This window comes from Pinus tabuliformis, chromosome 8, assembly GCF_031772625.1.
Source record: "Pinus tabuliformis cultivar Carrire ecotype Pingquan chromosome 8, CPIR1, whole genome shotgun sequence".
In the NCBI taxonomy this organism is placed as follows: Eukaryota; Viridiplantae; Streptophyta; class Pinopsida; order Pinales; family Pinaceae; genus Pinus; species Pinus tabuliformis.
The window spans coordinates 116,232,354-116,248,368 of record NC_142294.1 but is presented as its reverse complement, the minus strand read 5'-3'; positions in this window follow the sequence as shown (position 1 = coordinate 116,248,368).

The following is a 16,015-nucleotide window of genomic DNA, read 5'->3' as shown; positions in this document are numbered from 1 at the left end:
CTCCGTCGAAATTTAACTTCAGAAAAGCCGAGTCCATCCTGTTAGCGTGCTGTTAATGTTCTTCTGTTTGGCCTGGAGGACGAGACTTTGGCCGGTGCAAATGTTGAAAGCGTTTAGGATTCGCTGTTCCTCAGGAGAGATTCGCCTGGCTGGGTCGGCTTTACTTTTAACCAGAATTAATTGGCGGATGTTCTGGAATAAGGTAATTCTCAAATGTTCCATATTCCTGTGCTCGCTTTGAAAAATCCTTCTGTTTCTTTCTTTCCACAGAGTCCAAGTTATGAAACCTGGTAGAGCTTTCCAGATATCGTTGATTTGAGGGTTTTCAGAAAAATTGCTTGGCCAATTGTTAATAGTGTTGTGTATGGAGTCTAAATCTCTGCTGTTTTGCTGCATAATTGCTTCTATCTCTTGCCAAATGAGGTTCGCCCACTCACATGTATTGAATAAGTGGTTCATAGTTTCAGCGGCTTGGTTTCACATAGGGCAAAAAGAAGGGCCTTCAAAACCCTTTTTCTGCAGGTTTTCCCAAGTTAGGGTCTTTCGCCGCATGAGAAGCCAAAGAAAAGTTTGAATTTTTGGCCAGAAGAGGGGGTCCCAAACCTTGATGTACCAAGATACGTTCTCCCTCTGCTCTGTGAATTCCATCTGCCTTCGGGCTTCTTTGAGATTGAAATTGCCATTGCCCTTCAGCCCCCATCTCAATTTGTCCTCATCTGCGGTTATTCTGATTTTCCTTTTGTTTAGGATTAGAAGCAGGTTTTGAAGGTTAATATTTTCTTCATTAGGGTTTGTTGCGGCTGGGAGGGTCCATTCTCTCCATTCCTGATCTTGGCTATCAGGGTTCCAGTAATGATGGACGAAGTGCTTTCCATTGTTCTGATAGTGAATTTTGTACTCTGCAAGATCTGGGTTTTCAAGCTTTGGGTGCTGCTGCCAGGAGTCTTCCCAAAAGAGGGCAGAGTTCCCATTCCGGATCTCCCAAAAACTGTGTTCTTGGATTAGATTCTTGTTCTTTTTTGCCAAATTCCAAATTGGGGAACCTTCTGGCAAACCCTGAAGTCTTATGAGGTCTTGGTCTCTGCAATTGGGAGTGTATTTCTCTTTCCAATGTCTAGCCTAGGGGAGGTTAGTCTCCTTCAGCCAGCGCCACCACAGCTTCGCTCCACCAGTATTGTTGCTAGTGTCGGGGTCGATTAGGTTTAAACCTCCAGCTAATTTTGATTTACAGACCTTGTCCCAGGCCGCGAGAGCCCATTTCCTTTTCTCTGCGTTGCCACTCCATAGGAAGGATCTTTGAATGGATCTGATTTTCTGCAGAATTGCTTTTGGCGCCGGGAGGATAGAAAGCATATATTGAGGTATGGCCTGAAGAATAGCTTTTGTTAAAACTAGGCGTCCCACAAAATTTAGTGCCCTGTGTGTCCAATGCTTGCATCTTTTTTCCATGTTTGCTATGAGCCTTTCCCAGTGAAGCTTTTGCCAAGGCTTAGTGGTGAGCGGAGCTCCCAAATACTTCGATGGAAGAGAACCTTTGCGAAAGCCTAGGATGCTGGTAAGATGGTTCTGTATTGAAACATGAGTATTAAAGAAAAATATAGTCGATTTGGAGTGGTTTATGTCCATACCTGATGCCCTGATGAATTTAGATAAAATGGATTTGAAAGCCTTGGCATCTTTGATCGTTGGAGAGCCATGCAGCATGGTATCATCGGCAAACTGCTGATGGGTGGTTGCAGGGGTGGAGGGGAAGGGGCGCAATCCATTGATTTTTCCTTCCGCTTTGGCTTTGTGAATATATCTGCTGAGCCCTTCCATGACTATCACAAAAAGGAAGGGGGACAGGGGGTCTCCTTGCCTTATGCCGCGGGTAGGAGAGAAGGGGGCCGAAGGGGAACCATTAACCAGAATAGAGAAGTTTGTTGACTTGACAAGGGCGAGGATCCAATTGATCCACCGAATGTCGAATCCAAAAGCACTTAAGGTGGCCTCCAGGAATTTCCAATTTACTTTGTCGAAAGCTTTTGAAAGGTCTAATTGAATCATCATACCAGGGATTTTTTTGGATTGTAAAGTATGTATCATCTCCTGAGCCAAGAGGATGTTGTCCAAAATCTGTCTGCCTTCCACGAAGCCTGATTGCTCCTCTGAGATGATGTCAGGGAGGATTGGTTTAAGCCTGTTAGCAATGACCTTAGAAATAATTTTATAAATCACGTTGCACAGAGCTATGGGGCGAAACTTTTCTGGAGTTCTGGCTTCCTCTTCTTTGGGGATTAGGGCTAGGAATGTAGAGTTTAGGGCTTTAAGAATCGAGCCAGATCGTCTTGAATCTTCAACTACTTCCCATATCTCTGTTCTGACAGTTTGCCAACAAGCTTTGAAGAAGTTTATAGTAAAACCATCAGGTCCCGGAGCTTTATCATTTGGCATGTCCTTTACAGCCTCCTCCACCTCCTCCATAGAGATCTTTCTTAACAAAGAGGCATTTTGGGCTGGAGTGATGATTTGGGGTATGGCCTGTGTTATTTCCTCTCTGGCTTCCGAACGATCTTCTTGAGATTCCTGGGCAATTTGCTTAAAGTGGCTGGTAAGCAGCGTTGAGATCTCATTGTGGTTTTGAATGACTTCTCCAGAAGCATTGGTAAGCTTAAGGATTTTATTTTCCCCCCTATAATCCATCGTTGATCTATGGAAGAACTTTGTGTTTTGCTCTCCCTCCTTCAACCATTGGATACGAGACTTCTGCTTCCAAAGGATTTCTTCCTGTTGGCAGTGAAGTTACCATTGCTGCATAAGGATCTTTTCCTGTTCAGTTGAGTCCTCCCTGTTAATCCCCGAAGCCCAGTCTTTATGAATTTGACTTAGGCGATCTTCTATATTGTGCTTTTCCTGGAAAATATTACCAAACTCGGTTGTATTCCAATCCTTGATTTTATGTTTGATGTACTTGAGTTTGGACTGAAGTTTAAACATTTTGGTCCCCCTGACATTTCTGGGTTCATCCGACCATTTTTTCACCAGCTCTGGAAAATTTGGGTGAGTTAGCCAGAATTTTTCAAATCTGAAAGGCCTGTTTTTGGGAGTTTCTAAAAAAGCAGCTTCCAGGGCAATGGGCCAGTGGTCTGATCCCCCACTGGGGAGAATATCAGAATCAACGGTTGTTCCTTCCAGTAAGATGTTTTCTGATATCAGAAAACGATCAAGGCGAGAGGCTATCCTGTTTTCTCCTCCTCTTCGGTTGCTCCAAGTGTAGAGCCCATTTTTTGGGGGGATGTCGACCAGTTGGGCGGATTCCATGAAGTCAATGAAGAGTTCTGAGTCTTTGTTCAGACGCCGAAGGCCTCCTTTTTTTTCTAGGAGGGAGGTGATCATGTTGAAATCCCCTCCCATTATGATCTTTGAAGAATTGTATCTTAGCTTTAGCTTCATTAGCGAGTTCAGGAAAGAAATTTTATCTTCTATACGCTGAGGCCCATAGACATTTATACAGAGGTAGGTTTCAGAGTTACCTGTTAATTGGAATTCTGTGGCGATGTATGATCTGGTAGCTTCCATGGAGGTGATTTCTATTACACTGGAGTCCCAGAGGGTTGCAATGCCTCCTTCCCATCCGTGACTGGCTATGTCTATATATTTGATAGTTTTCCCTAGCTTTTTAGTGATATTCTCCAGCTGATCAGTGGCACATTTCGTTTCCTGAATGAGCATAATATCTGGCTTTTCCTGTTGTAGCTTCCTCTTTAGAAGGCGTTGTTTGACGTGGCTGTTAAGCCCTCTTATATTCCAGGAGATGATTTTCATTGATAATGATGAGGTTATTGGGAGGACAGGAAGGCATGTAAATCCTTCATTTTGCCTGAATTGATCAGAAAGATACCCAGATCATGAAGAACTTCTCCATTCGTCCTTCGGCCTCTTTTCTTATTTTTCTTCCGTCCTAGTGAATGAAGAAAAAGATTTTTGGATTGGTTACCTGTGCCTTTCATGATTCCTAATCTTTTCTTTTGCTTGTCTAGCGCCGCTTGTTGTCTTGCTATGAAGAGGTCGCTGATCTTCTTTATTTCTTCCTCTGGGATATTTTCCAGTCCTTGTGTTCTCCAGTGCTTTTCCATATCTGACAGGTTTACCCCTTCTTTTCCTAGGACTTCATTGAGTTCCAGGTCTTCACTTCCCCCATCGCTTGTTAGCATGTCTGTGTCTTCATCTCGTTCATCTGCTACTTCATGCGTGTGTATTGCTGTGTTTTCAGTGGTTTCCTCTGCATCTGTTGCTCTGTAGTCTGTCTTATTTTTTGGAGGAGCTTCTGGAAGCCTTGTCTCTTTATTGTGCCCTTCCGAGTCTGCTTCTGAGTCCAGAATGCTGAAGGGGTTAAGAGTTATGCTGGGATCTGTCACTGCTTTGCTTACTCTTTTCCTGTAGGTCCTTTGTCGTGATTTTGGTTTTTTAAAAACCTCCTGGTTCTTAGCTGGCTGCTCAGGCTTGGCTTCTTCCACTGGTTTGATTAATGGGCATTCCCTTACAAGGTGACCGTGTTCATGGCATTTCCTACAGCGGAAGGGGATCTGTTCGTAGTCGATAGCTTGAAAGTAATCTTCGTCTCTGAACTCTAGCCACAGTGCGTCGTGTAAGGCACATGAGACATCCATTTCAACGCAGATCTTGGCACAGGAAGTATACTTCCTTTGAATCGTTGCCTCAGAGGCTTTAATGAAGGTACCAAGTCGGTCTCCTATGCGCTTTAGAGTTGCTAGGCCCCAGTAATCTATAGGTAAAGAGAAGAGGCGAATCCATACAGGGACTTGGGTGAAGGTTTCCTTTTCAGGAACGAAGTTTGCCTTCCAAGGCCTCATGTAGAGGCCAGCTGATGAAAGGAAATAAGGCCCTCCATCGAAGATCCTATCCTTATCTTCTAGGTTAGAAAAGACAACAGTAAAGAAACCTTTGGCTCCGAGATGAAGTCTTACATCACCTTTTGGGCGCCAGTGTTGCTTGATCCATTGGCATAGAGCTCTTTCTGTTGGCCACAGACCCATAAATTTACAAATGATTGCATGCTCCATCATGCGGTCTCTGTAGGCCTGAATGTCTGGATCTGTGAAGATCACTCTAAGGGCTTCCTTCTTTTTGGGCTTGCAGGCTCCTTGTAGGGTATTTTTAGGGTTGAGGTTGGAAGCTTCCAATTTATCCTCGTTATCTATGGGGCGTTTTCCCTCCCTGTGTTCCTTTTCCTCATCCGAGGGGGCGATTATTGGGTCAGAGCTGTTTTGGCCTGCTTTCGGTGTGTGCCCGTGTTTCTCCTGTCTGTTGCTGACTTTTCCTGGCATTTATGATCCGTGATTTGGATCTTTTTGCCCCTGGGTTACTCTGCCGCTACTTGTCCCAGAGCTGTCTTTTCGAGCTTCATACCCAGAGATATTGAAACCCTCGTGAGTTTTGAGTTTCTGCATGACTATTTCCCTGTAAGATGGGGTCCCAGTGGACCCCCCGTCTGCCATATGTCGGGCTAGAACCCGGCCTCTGAGAAGAAGATCAGTTAATCGATCTCTGTGCGCTGCCAGAACTTTTGGTGAAAACTGTTCAGAGAAGTAACTTCATGAATCGATTGATAGATCGATAATGCAGAAAACCAAAATGTCTCCCGAGAGATGTAATATGATAGAGTTTTCTTGATGCGCTCCGCAATAATCTTGGAAATAAGCTTATATGTAATGTTACATAGTGATATCGCCCTGAAATCCAGGAATGAGGAGGGAGCAAATACCTTTGGGATAAGAGCGAGGAAAGTCGAGTTTATGGCTCTTGAGATATGTCCAGTAATATGAGATTTTTCTACCAACTCCAGAACTTACAAATTATTAAATTTCCTTCTAAAACTTACAAATGCCTTGCCTTAACCTTGTTATAGAACAAGGAACCTTCTAACGAAAGGTGACCCATTTAATAACTTGTCGCAATATGGTTGGCTTTTTTGCACAACTATTCCAACTAGATTAAAGGACCTTGAAGTAGTTCATAACACACCTACTTTTAATGCTATCTCACATGCCTCTTTTATAATATAAAGAAATCATGTTGATGAAAGATAATTTACAACAGGTGCATAGGCCGAACACAAGATGTGAGAGTTTGGACAAGAGCTTACCAATGTGATGGGATGGTCACATGGTAATGTTGGGGGAAATTTTAAATCTTTTATAAGAAATTGTAAATATTTACATTAAGAAGTGAGTTTTGATTTTTTGAAAGAAGTTGGAAAAGTTATTTTTAATGTAAATAATAGTTTTCAATTTCTCTTATTTTGTTGAGAAGGGGAAATGATTCACCCTTTGTGAGTCATGGTTGTTATAGTCAGTTCCTTTTAGGAAACAATAATTTTTTTTTTAGAGAAAAAGAGGAAGAGAAGAGGAGAGAGAGGGAGAGAAGAGAAGAGAGGAATTATATTTTTCTCTGCCTAACTACAATCCTGAGTCTTGTAGAACCCTGTAGCTTCAATTTGTGTGAAAGGAAAGTATTTTTCTGTGTGAGTGGTGTAAATGAATGGAGGTTTTGGATTGTAAGTTGTGTGCTTGCTAAATGGTTGAGATTTAATTGAATCCCCATGTTTAAATCAAATTGGTTTCTGCTTATGAGTTGTTGTTACTGCAATTTGTATTCTTATGCGTTTGTTCATTGAATATTGGTCATTATGGAAACTTGTAGCTCACTAAATTGATTTACATTGAATATTTGAACCCTGTAGCTTCAATTGTTGTGTTTTAATCATGCATTTTTGGCATTCTTGTTGAAATGGTTCCAAAACCTCGTGAAGGAGTGTTTGTTTCATTCCGGTAGGTGAATGCGTGGTATTTACAATGATTTGGATGCTCTTAGAGTAAAACAGAGTACACTGTTTTGGAATTATGAAAAAACCCTTTTACACTGGTCTTCGATTGCCAAATTTGTAATGACTTGCAAACCTAAAGGAGAAAAGCGTATGAAATCATTTACTGTGTTAAGGATCCACTCAAAGCCGCGGAGAATCGATTCTGGAGAGAGTTGAGTTGCTTCACATTCCCGAAACTGAAATTCAATTTTTTTGGGGTGCTACAAAATCATTTCGCAGCACCTACAAGATTTCTATGGGTACTACGAAATCATTTTGTAGCGATTGCACAAAAAATTCAGAGGACTGTGTGTTCGGTTTTTAAATCCTTGTTTGGCTTTCCTGTTGCCCCACTTGTTAAGTTGAAACATATGTAATTGGATGAGGTGAGGAAAAGAGTGGAAGGTAAGAGAAAAATCTGTCATGAAATTTATCAAAGTAAAATCCATATTCTTGTGTGGATTGCATATGTTCAAGTGTTTATGAACTATTGTTGAATTGGATAGAAATATGGAGCTGAAGTAATTAATAAAAACAAAATATCAGAAACACGAGAGAAAATTGGGAGAAAAAGCTCTAAAGCCTTAATTCATTAATTTACAAAAATGGTACATTATTCACACATACTCATAATACACGAGGCCTTGTAATATAGAAATGAGGTTCCCACAACAAATTACCAATTTGCTTAATTGGTTGAACCTCCTTCACAACTTTCTCCACAATATTTCCAAAGATATCTTAGTTGAGTTTTTGTGATGTCCATCCCACATTATTCTTATCTTTGGTCATTTTATAGCAAGTCTACTTTCATTTTTTAATAATTTAATAATTTCATTATTTTGTGAATAATTGGACTTGTTGATTGTTTATGCGAGTATGACACTAACATTCCCCCCCTCAATCATAAGTCTAGAGTAAGAATCTGTTTCCATCTCCAAGTCTTCATGCTGAAACTCATATGTGTTGCGTTGCTTAAGAACTAGTGTGTTGAGCTGCTGAAAAACTCGTGTTTGAAGAATTGCTTGAAAAACCACTAAAATTGGATGTTGAAAACTCAATGTTCGCTTGCCCATCTAGAAAATTTGATGATTTCCACTGGCATATTTGTTGAGGCCCACTGACAGATTTGACGATGCCCACTAACAAATTTGACGATGCCCATTGACAGATTTGTTGATATTCATTGAAAAATTTGTTGAGTTTGTCAAAACTTTTATTCTGACAACCATCTTCAATTCCATCAGCGTTTCGCCCCTTTGTCCGTTGAAAGGAGAGACAATAGGTGGGTTTTGTTTGACCACTGATCATCTGCATTTGATTTTTGAACTCCCACCCCATACGGTGTAGGAGAGTCTCTTTTTAATTTTGTTCAATTTATCAGACAACTAACATTTTCTTGAGTAGATTGTAGGACTTATGCAACTTCTTTACTTCTAGATCCATCTCCAAGAATTTATCCATCCATTATTAATTGTCGTTTTAGTTTTCTTCAACATTCGACATTTCTTTGATAGATGATTTGTCTTCCCACAATGAAGACAAGGATGGAGATCAAAACATTTACTCTCCATATGATCATTTCTTTTACAATGGTTACACTTAACAAGATTCTGGATATTTTCTAAAAAACCCTGCACTAACAAACTGAACTGTTTTTGTGAAATTGGGAATGTAAAAATTGTTTTCTTTGTTGTATCCTAAGCCATGTCGATCTTTGTTGAATGAAACTTATTCCAAAGGTTTGATCACCATGTTGAAAAGATTATTTTCTTATTTTTCTTCACTACTGCTACAGCTGTTGATATTCTGTGCTTGGTTCATTAAGTAATTTGTATCATACTACACATCAGTCATCTTTATCAACATTCCTTTGTATCGCATGATGCATCAAACTTTTCATTTAGTTCTTCAGTACAACTAGTTGCATCATTTTCATTTTTTAGGACAACTTGCTGGGTGAGATCATCTATGTCACAACTTTCATCAACCTGGTGGATTAGATAATTTGTCACAACTTTCATCAATACACTGAATGAGGTCCTTTGTTTCACAAATTGCATTTGTTGTTTGGATGAGGTCTTCTGTGTCACAGGGTACATCTATCTTTTTTGTACCTCTTGCATCAAGTAGATCTTGTTTTCACTTCAATTTTATCTGGAGTGCATTAATGAGTTGTTATTTCATATATCTAGTTCATTTTGAAGATTTTTTGTTGCTTCTAATGTGATAGTCATTTGATTAATTATGTTTTGATTTTGCTTTATCTTTCACTCAAGTACTTCGATTTTGTTGTGCAATTTATGATTGCATTCATGCAATTATTTAATTCCTAAGATGCATTTTGCAGGCGTTATCATTCTTTACCCATTTTGGCCTTTAGTACGCTTTCTTGATTATCACGCTAGCTAGATTTTTATGTCACCTCAGGGTGCGGGGTACCATGGAAAATGCACCCAAGTTAATGATTTTTACAACAAGTTCAAATGACTTTTTATGAATTTGAAACAATTTAATTCCCTATCAACATTAGCATAATGATTCAATCAAAGCTTGGGTGTCAGGTTCAACCGAGAATGCACTATTTTTGTTACAATACAAACATTTCTTAAATTTTCAACTCATCTTCACTAATGATTCTCAACTTGACTTGGACTCAAATTTAGAATTTTACATCTATTTTTAAAAATTGTGGACTTCACTCAACTTGACAAAATTAAACTATCCATAACTTGAACTTGACTCAATTAACAAAATAACTTTTCAAACCCCAAAATTTCAACCTTATCACTCCAAAAAAAAAAAAAAATTTACACGTCATTATTCCAAAAAATTAAATAAAATACCAGCTAATCACTCAACACAACATGCAGTGTTTGCAGAGCTCTTCGCTGCACACTCTTCATTGCAAAGTATACACAACTCTTCCACGATGCTAACATCTACAAGGTCTAGTGTCTTCCACGCTGAGATCTACATTGTCCAATGATCTTCAACACTGGATGTTGCATATGTTATACAAATCTGTCTAAACAGAGACATTGTTTCCACATCTTGCATTTGACTTATAACATCCATGACCTACAATGCTTGCATTTTGACTTATAGCACATCCATAGGTTTGCAACACTTAGAACCCACACAAAGATCTATGAATGCAAAGCTTCATACATTATTTAATGCCTTCCCATGGAAAATTACTATGGAAAGATCAAACCCCAAGGATTACCATAGCTCTGATACCATTGGTTGGAATCACGATCGCTGTTAGACCAAAACCCACAGGCATTAGTTTCCTCTACAATCGCCAAAGTTAGTATCCATGAGACGCATTTAGTCCATGTCGTGAAACACACAGGAGCATTGAATTCAATGTCAAACAATCTCCCCAGGGCGAGCTGGGTGTGATTCGAGCTCGAGACCTTTGGCTATAATATCAATTGAAGTAATTAATAAAAACAAAATATTAGAAACATGAGACAGAAAATGGGGAGAAAAGGATTTCAAGCTTTAATTCATTAATTTACAACACTGACACATTATGCACACATACTCATGATAAAGGAGGCTTCGTAATTTAAAAACGAGGTTCCCATAACAAATTACCAATTTGGTTAATTTGTTGAACCTTCTCCACCATATCTCCATGAATATCTTCACGGATATCTTCGCTGATTTGTTGTGATTTCCATCCCTCATTATTCTCTTTTTTGGTCATATGTAGAATTCTAGAGTAAGTCCATTTTCATTTATTAATAATTTCATAATTTCATTATTTTGTGAATACTTGGACTTATTTATTGTTTATGTGAGTATGAGTCTAACATGCGCTGCAAGTGGAGTAGCCTGGGGTTATTGCCAGCTGGGGTAACCCTGTCTGCATCAACATAAATTGGGTGAACCTTTCATAATGATTTCTTAACATCACATGCATCTAGATACAAACTAGGCAAGATGAAATAAACAAAAGTACTACTCCCCACTAATAAAAATACTAACAGGTTATATTCAGTTTAAATATTAGCAATATTGATCTACACTAATAGAAGCATTACGAAGCTATATTCAATCTAAATATCTGGATATTAATTATTAAACAAACATAATGTTGGAAATACTGAGGGGTGGGGAGGAAGGTGAATACATATTTCTTTACGATTGTTATATTATGCCAATTAAGATCACTAGTTAAACCATAATACAAGATACAAAACAAGAAAATAATTTTATCAATGAAAAGAATGAGGACTCCAAGCATCTTATACAAAAACCCAAGCTCCAACTTGTAAAACAAAATCTTCAACTCCTTCAAGGCTCCAACTTTGAAAAAATCCAAGTACCAAGTTGGTTAAAATGAGGACTCCAATTTTCATAACAATTCCAGGCTCCAACCTGGTCTCTCACAAGGCTCCAACCTTATATGAGGACTCCAATCCTCAAATATCAATCTAGGCTCCAACCTGATCTTTCACATGGCTCCAACCTTGTACTAAGCTTCAACAAGACTCCCACCTTCAATCTGTTCAAAGACTTCCAACATTGCTTCAAAACATCATCCAAATGACTTAAACAATGCTACAATAAATTTCTCCACAAACTGCTCCAAAGATGCTTCACATGTTGCTCCAACAAATGGTCAAGAATTATTCAATAACACTGTTACAAGAAGTCACAGGTTTGCTACAACAAAGCATCAAGTGTACTTAGGGAGGCTACTTTCAAAGGTCTCTTAAGATTCAAAACAATTCCAAACAGTGCTCCAAATTGCATGTTTCAGTGTTAACACTCCGCCTTCAAAATCACTGTACATTAGGCTCCAACTATTTGCCTTCTAATAATGGATTTGTCTCCTCAAATCACTATACACAAGGCTTCAACAAACTACCTTCACACAATCCCTTTACACCATTAAAGAGACTGAACATAGGCTACAAAACACTCTGTCCGAGCCCACCATGTAGAACATACTTAACACATCACTTCAACACCCAATCTCCAATGTATCAACCGTTCTTCTTTCACTTTATGACAACCCTTCTTTCCGTCCCAACTTTACACTCACGTTTGCAATCTGAGGTAGGTTTCACCCTCTTTCCGTCCCAACTTCACACTTTTCCTTTTGCAATCTGAGGCAGGTTTCACCCTTATTTAGGATTGCACTATCCACTGAAACTTCTGCGTAATTGACTCGAGGCTTCGCGACCTTATCACAGAGACAAAACAGAGATAACATCACCTTCTTAGGGTATAGGCCCTCTCCTTCATGTACATAATACTAGACTGAATAACCAGACTTTGATACAGAACCTTGGATAGATGTACATGCACAAAATAAGCCCTAACTAAGGCACACAATAACACAGGACATCGACCTCAGAACCATGCACAATAGACCTCCTTAAGGTCACGAAAATTACAGAGATAGAGATTTTACACCTAGGCAAATTCAACCATCAAACAAACATAGGATATACCATAAATCATCAGGGGAATTTTGAGGTCTAAAATGGGCCTCCTAAGAAAAATGTACAACCAAAATAAACTTTATAAGAACCAATAGGATTCAAGATGATGCTGTCAACCATGGGGGATGATTCATCATTTTTGGAGTAAAAAAGTAAAAAGATTAAAAAATAATAAAACTATTTTTTCAACTTGTATTTCACTCAAATTTCAAGCGGGAGTACTCGTTGGATGTAAAATTTAATTCCTCATCCAATGAGTATCCATGTTTCATACTTTCGATGGACTTTGCTACACGAAAAATGAGAAATACATGAAAAAATGTGATTACAATAACATTTTTTTCACATATTTCTCATTTTTCGTGTAGCAAGGTCCATCGAAAGTATGCAACATGGGTACTCCTTGGATGAGGAATCAAATTATGCATCCAACGAGTGTTTTCACTTGAAATTTGAGTAAACCAATAGGGAGATAAGTTGAAAAAATAATTTTTTTTTTTTTTTTTTTTTTTTCTCTCTAAAATTTGATAATGTAATCTAATCTTATTATATATATATATATATATATATATATATATTTTTTTTTTTTTTCTCGGTAAAGACTAATTCTATTAAGAGGAAATATGGTACAATAAGAAGATACAGCCAAGAGAGGCAAGAACACAGGCTGCCGGAAAGGAAAGACTATCCACCTCGGCCCCTGAAAAGGAAAAGAGAAGAGAGCTGTGCTGAGCGAGAAGAAACAAGAAGAATAGAAGAGCCAGAACAGAACAGAGGATTCTACCCAACATGTGTAGAATCAGAAATACGGCTCTTTTTTCCTTTCTTTTTACCAACTTTGACCCAGTCAAGAGGACTTTGCTGAACCGGCATGATTTGCATACTGAGCTGAGCTGACGGGGAGGGCTCCTTGTCTGAATCCGAGGCGGAGGATTCATGATTCCTTTTCTGTGAGGTTGGAGGGACTGACGAATCCTCAGGATCGGTCAAGGGCGGATCCTGTGCCAGCTTTGCTTCCCTTTCTTCCTCACCCTCTTCCTCTTCATCCGAGCTGAAATCAAAGTCATCCATGGGGGGAGGATCATGAGGCTTCCAGCTTTTGGATTTCTGCTTAGGATTGACTTTCTTCTTTTGGGCAGGCATCGTGGGACAAGAGCCCTTAAGGTGCCCTGTGTGATGGCAGTTACGACAACGAAAGGCTGTGTTCTCGTAGTCCAGGGTCTGTGTCCAATGGAAGTCTCCAATTTTGAGATTGATCTGGTCAGGGAGACCTTTGCTCATGTCGATCTCTGCACAAATTCTGGCAAAGGTATATATTCCTTTTTCCCCCCTGGAGACGTCTGTATCTAGAAAGCGGCCTAGGGAATTTCCTATCCCTTGGAATACTGCAAAATGCCATAGGTGCGCTGGAAGATTTGGAAGTCTGACCCAGATGGGGAGCTTGGTGATGACTGCTGAAGAGGGATCGAAATCTGGGAACCAAGGGGTTAGGAATAAACCTGCTGAACCCCAGAACCATGGGCCTGCTGTTAAGGCTTTCTGGTAGTCCTCATCTAGAACAAACACTACAATGAAGAAGCCCTTTGAGCATAACAACACCTTGCAATTGTTGGTCCAGTTAGAATGAATCCATTGGTAGAGGTCTGCTGTGCTCGGCCATAGCCCATTGAACCTGCAAATAATGGCTTGTTCTGCAAACGTTTGGGTTTGCTCATCCAGCGATGGATGCATGATTTCAATGGAGGGGGTTTCCTCCAGTTTGTCCACCAAAAAAGGCTTGGGAGCCTGAGCTGGTGGAGCTGCTTTCTTAGGCATCTGAGCATGGACAACGTCTTTGTATGAAAACTTCTTAGCAGAGGATGACTGTCCAACAGCTCCCCCTCTCAAGCGAAGGGTAAGAGTAATTGATGCATTTCTCTTAATACTGTAAAAAGACAAGGGGAGAGGATCCTCAAGTTGTTTACCTTCATGGAGAAGTCGTTGAGCTGCAGAGGGTATCCCCAACTTGAGATCCAGAGCATGCTTGAGGTCGTGCACAAGATCCGACGAGCTTACCCAATGTAGCAGCGTTTTGCCGGAGATAAGCCTGATCTGGATCTGGAACTCGGCAGAAAGATCAGGGTTCTGCTTTCCTTTGCAGATCCCATATGAGAGAAGGCTGGAGCTTTGAAGGGCTTTTTCCTCCTGAACTTGCCGCAGGGGATTGAGAGGAGAAGAGGAGAGGGTCCAAAGATTAATGAATCTGTCAATGCGATCCGCCCAGGAGAGCTTCCGGATGATCCGTCCAGGCAGATCCAGGAAGCTTAAAAAATTTTGAAAATCAAGAACAGGGTACTGGCTATTCTGGGGGAGCAGAGAGAGCGCTGATATGAATGGGCATCCTTCCAGAGCGGAGTAATTCTTCCCGGGGGCCGCTGCCTGAGGATAGACAAAAGAGTACCCTGCGCGTTCTTCCTTAGCCGCTACTCCTGCATTCTGTTGGGGTCGGCTGGCGCGAGAAGCGGCTGCACAGGTCCAATATCTGTCCGCTGCAGGGCCGAGGGCTAAGCAAATGAGGGGGAGTGGGGTTTTCAGAATATAATGGATGGCAAACGTATCAGAGGTGAAGATAACCAGAAATCCGTAGATGAAACGCGCATCTCCGAAGGCAAGCGTATCAGCGGTGAAGTTAACCAGAGATCCGTGGATGAAGCATGCATCTCCTGTATCGACAGTGCCGTCCTGAGGCCAGACGGCGGCCGAAAGCGAGGAGGCAGCGACATTGTTAGGGTTCATCTTCGGCGGAAACCGTCTTAAAAGTATCCCAGGAGCAGATTGCTAAAGCCTAATTCAATCTAATCTTATTATATTATTTCCACTGTTATTTTATAATTTCCTTAGGAGGCCCATTTTAGACCTCAAAATTTCCCTAATGGTTCTAGCGCTATTCGTCATAAAGTCTGCAGCTCTTCTCTTGAGGTAACTCGCTCTTCTTGGTGCTCCCTTCACTAAAATCTTATGTTACTTCCTTAACTGGATTTCTTGATCAAATGAGGAAGATGAGTTATATATTTATATTGGTTGAACAAGATTATAAAGAAGCTGACATGAGCATTTGAAAAGACATGACTATAGAAGGGTCGGCCATAGAGCCAACTTGTAAGTTGGACAAGAAATCAATGTAGACAACGTCCTTATTCTATGAATGGGTATGATTTCATACTATCTTCATTTCAGATCCATATTAACAGGAAATTCTTTTAGCTTTGTTGAAAGCTTTTAGTTCCAAAAATAAATGATGATCTATGTAATGCTTCAATCCAGTATTGATCTTCTTTGTTACCGCTATGTATCCCTCAAAATGGAGTAACACTGAGAACATTGCCAATTCTATAAGTGCAATAAATAATACTACTCTTCTTTCTAAGCTCTCGTTGACTTAATATCATTTCAATAGAGAATATCATAGGTCTACTCTTGCTTGCCACTACCAAAAGACCAATCCAAACAAGCTAATCTTTCACTTGCAAGGATTTGACCATGGCTGGCCCTTGCTTTGTCATCAATGACAACATTTTCAATTGGAAACATGTTCAATAGAGCATTTTTCTTTGTAAAAAAATTGTTTCCACTACTAATTTAACATACTATTAATTCACTTCTTTTAACACATTGATATTGTGTTAAATATTCCTTGATGTTGTGT